Below are 4,098 nucleotides of genomic sequence, written 5' to 3' on the forward strand. Positions count from 1 at the left end.
AGAAAGTTTAAGTTTTCCTTGAAATTTAAATGAAATTTGAAGTATACTGCTTTTTTTTTCTTTCTCTCTTCTTTTTTTTTTTCCTTTTTTTTTYCCATGGTTTTTCTTTTTTTTCCCCTATATATTAATAATAATGCAATATGCATATGAGAATTTGGAGCTGAAATAATAATTATTAAAATATTGAAAGTCTTCAAGTTCCTCATACACAAAATACTCTATCCTACAGAATAATGAAACTATTGAGCTCACATGCTGTACTTCCAACTGGAAAATCTTAACCTTTTCTAAAGGACATTTTAGGAATGAAAAAAAAAAAAAAGTATATAAACAAACTTGCCCAGTCCATGGGAATCTGAGAGTTCAAAACAGCTTCAGGTGTCAGATTTTAATTTGCAGCATGTCTAACTCCTAATTAACCTAACTATGAAACTCAGCTAGAAAGTGAATTGAAAAAAAAAGAAAGCATGTTTCCAGTATAGCAGATAAATAGGTAGCTATTACCTAGGTGTTGTTTCTGGATAGTTTACCTCCTTAGAGATTTTAAAATGGGATTGTTTACCAGTAATGAGTTTTCCTTAGGTGAACAATTGCTTTTGAAGACAAATAGCATGTTGAAAGACCCCATTTGCTTGCAGCCTATATATACCTTTAATCTGTCTACAAACTATACAGATAGCATTTATAGGAAAAAAAAATAAATAAATCCAAATAAATGTACTTCATTCTGAAAGATTTTGTTCTGGTTTTGGCCTTCCTGTCTGCAGGATTTTTTTAAGGAAATAAAATGTTGAAAATATTTAGGCTAATAACAAGGTTCATCAAGATGTTTAAGCTTAGTTGCACAAGGGCTATAAGGAGCATACATGACACTTTGCTGAAATTGTAACTCACCTAGAGATTTTATTTCAGTACACTTCAGAAAAATAATAAGGTTAAACAAAATATGCCTCTATTTTACAGTTCTTCAGAGATTTGAGAATGAAGCAAGCAACAGAACTTTCCTCCTCTCTGAATGTCATATCCCACATCATCTAACACAGGAAAGAAATGGCAAAAAGCAGTTATCTGGTGCAGCGTGGTCATATGTTTTGGATACAGTCACAAAACACTGCGCCAGGTAGCACAGAGAAGTAATGTGAAGAACGGTCGCTGACTGCCCACGGCAGCCAGCAGCCCAAAACTATGCTGAAATATCCATGCAGAGTCTAGGGAGAGAGAGGCAGGAGTCAGGCACTGAACAGCTGTGTCTTACCAGGTACACTTTTTCTTCATTTTTATTGGAGGAGGATGTGTCTGAAGTGTGAATATCTATTAAAAAAAAAAAAAAAAAAAAAAGAGAGAGAGAAAAGCTGTAATGTAATCTAATAAAAAATACTAAAAAAAAAAAATCATTGATTTTATTTTGGATATGTTACTCACAAAGTCAGAAGCAAGGTTAAATTTTGCATTAAGGGATAGTTTCTAGTCTTTTGTAACTTACAGAAATCCTATGCAAAATTATACTACTTCCTATTTTTGTATAGGAAATATTTTCAACAGTGAATTTTAAAAAGTACAGGCAAAGTGAGGTTTAAAATCTGCCCTTAAAATTATAATCTTTTACTGGAGTTTATTTGTTCAGCTGCCTCTTAATAAGACATTTATTTTAGTTTTTCTTAAAAATAAAAAAAATGAAATCTTATGAATTCCTCATTTCAGTATGTCATGTAAGATTTATATATTTTTCCTTCATTTTGTTTTTTAACTCCTCTCTTTATTATTAGCCAATCTAAAAGAAGCAATATGTTAGAACATAGTCAGCAAGAATGAAAAATATGATACTGAATGTGTTTTAAAACAGTTATTAAAAGCTACCGTTCAGCAAAACATAAATATATATATTTTCCTTTAAATTAGACACAAAGTTATTAACATGAAAGTTGCTTTAGCATTTTTAATCACCTGATTTTTGTTGCATAATTTAAATTGTTAAAATTCATAATTTATAGGATACTTTGGTCCTGAAAGCCAATTTAAATAGTGCTGTATTTAAAGTGGATATTTAAATCTTAAAATAATGTTAGTGTCTAAGCTTAAAGCTGTAAGCTGTCAACACAGACTACCTTTGCCCTGATTGAAGAAAGCCATTAAGCATTGCTTCATTAAAGTTTATTGACTTAAGCACATGCTTAAAGTCAATCATGTGCTTAAAAGCTGCTCCTGAAATAGATCTGGTTTCCTGAAAGCTGAATTTAATTCTACCATGTATTGTGTTGCATGGATCATTGGCAATTAATATAGTTATTTCATACCAGACATATGAAAAGTGAAAGACAATGTGTTCCTGAAATGAGGAAGGTCCTTGGGACCCAGTGGTAGACTCACATAGACAGTTGGACGGAAAAATCCAGACTAGAAGAAAATATGTGATTAGTTTCCTTTTGGATTTATTTTCCTTTTTTTGGGGGGAGGGGGGAAGGATGGTGGAGTGGGTTATAACCACTATTTCCCAAAAGTGGTTCATCTCTAACAAAGATCTGCGACTCTTCTCCTCTTACCCACATTGCTATTCCCAAGCTTACACTATTAGACGTCCTCTAGGGAAGTTGAAACTGCCCAGGCTTCAGCCTTCAGGCTTAACCTGAACCTGCTTTGCTGTCCTTATGGTAATGCATCATCACAGCATCTCACTTTGGTGATGCATGATACCAATACATCATTGTGGGGCTGTCAGTCAGGAGACGGCACTCTCTTGGATAAACAGATCCAAGAGCAGGTTCAGTTTAATTACAGGACAGAAGGTGTCCTGATGTTCCTTGGAGATGAAATACCTGTGCCAGGAATTAATATGCTTTGCATTTCTGTGCAGCGGTCTGACAAATATGCTGAAGCATGTGAAGAGAGTTCACACAGACTTTGTCAGGAGAGTAATTCTAAAACAAAAATGAAAAGTGAAAATCCTAATACCTTTTTTTTCCTAAAAAAACCCCACAGACTCTAGCTATAATCTGTATTTCAGCACTTCAAAGAGGCTTTGCAAGGACACTGTCAGGTTAGATTTAGCTTATCATGTAGGCTATATAAAAATAAGCTGCTATTGGAGGAAACAGTTTCATTATTTTTCTTAAGAATAAACATTTATCTTGTGTGAAATTACGCAAAGTAAATACACCACGCAGGTCACTACCACTTTTGGGAACAAAATTTAACATAGAAAAAAGGGCAAAACCCGATACTTTTCTAAGATGTAACTTGATTGAGAAATCACTATGACTATTTATTTAATTTCTTATTTTGCTCTAAAGTCAGAAAGATGAGTTGTTCACAATTCATTTACAGATAACTTTTATAAAGTGGATTTTTTTTTCTTCAACTAATAGAGTATTTCCAACCTGAAAACTACAGCTTACTTTGAACATTAAAGCTTCAAAAAGTATAATATTCTTTTTAAACAAGAGTTGTGTATTCACCAGTAAACTGTAATGTTGTGGGAAAGTTTATTGACAGATTGAAAATAGCATAGTTTGCACACATACAGCACACACACACACACACACACACATGCATATAAGCTTTATTAGGACTTCCATATAATATTTTTGCATATAAATAGAGATATACATAAACAAACACATATATTTGTACATATACATGGGAGTTAGTACATAAATAATAAAATCTGTGCAATATTTCACATGCTATTATTTCAGTGTGAATTTTAATATATGCCATTCTCAAATGGTTGTATGTTAGATTTTTTTGTTGATGGGCATTACCGCAGCATAAAGCTGTGAGAAGGTGGAACTTCCGGCTTCTCAGTTACAAAGTTACAAAATTCTTTGGGAAGGAGGAATTTAGCCCCATGTCTAACCCACATGTTCCAAGTATTCTCCTGCTATAGTTGTAAATGCAGAGCTGCAGTTTTGCCAGTGCTTTGTTTGTTTGTTGATTTGTTTATTTCTTACCCAGAAGTAAAGGGAAAAAAGGCTGATTCTGGGGATTATCAAATCAGACAAATCAGAAAATATTCTTTATCAGAGGATTATCAGGGAAGGAGTTTTTATTTTACCACACTAACTATTGAAGTCCTTAAAAATCAATTAAAAAAAAAACATT

This window comes from Nothoprocta perdicaria, unplaced genomic scaffold (assembly GCF_003342845.1).
Source record: "Nothoprocta perdicaria isolate Ctin4 unplaced genomic scaffold, notPer1 scaffold_396, whole genome shotgun sequence".
NCBI lineage: Eukaryota > Metazoa > Chordata > Aves > Tinamiformes > Tinamidae > Nothoprocta > Nothoprocta perdicaria.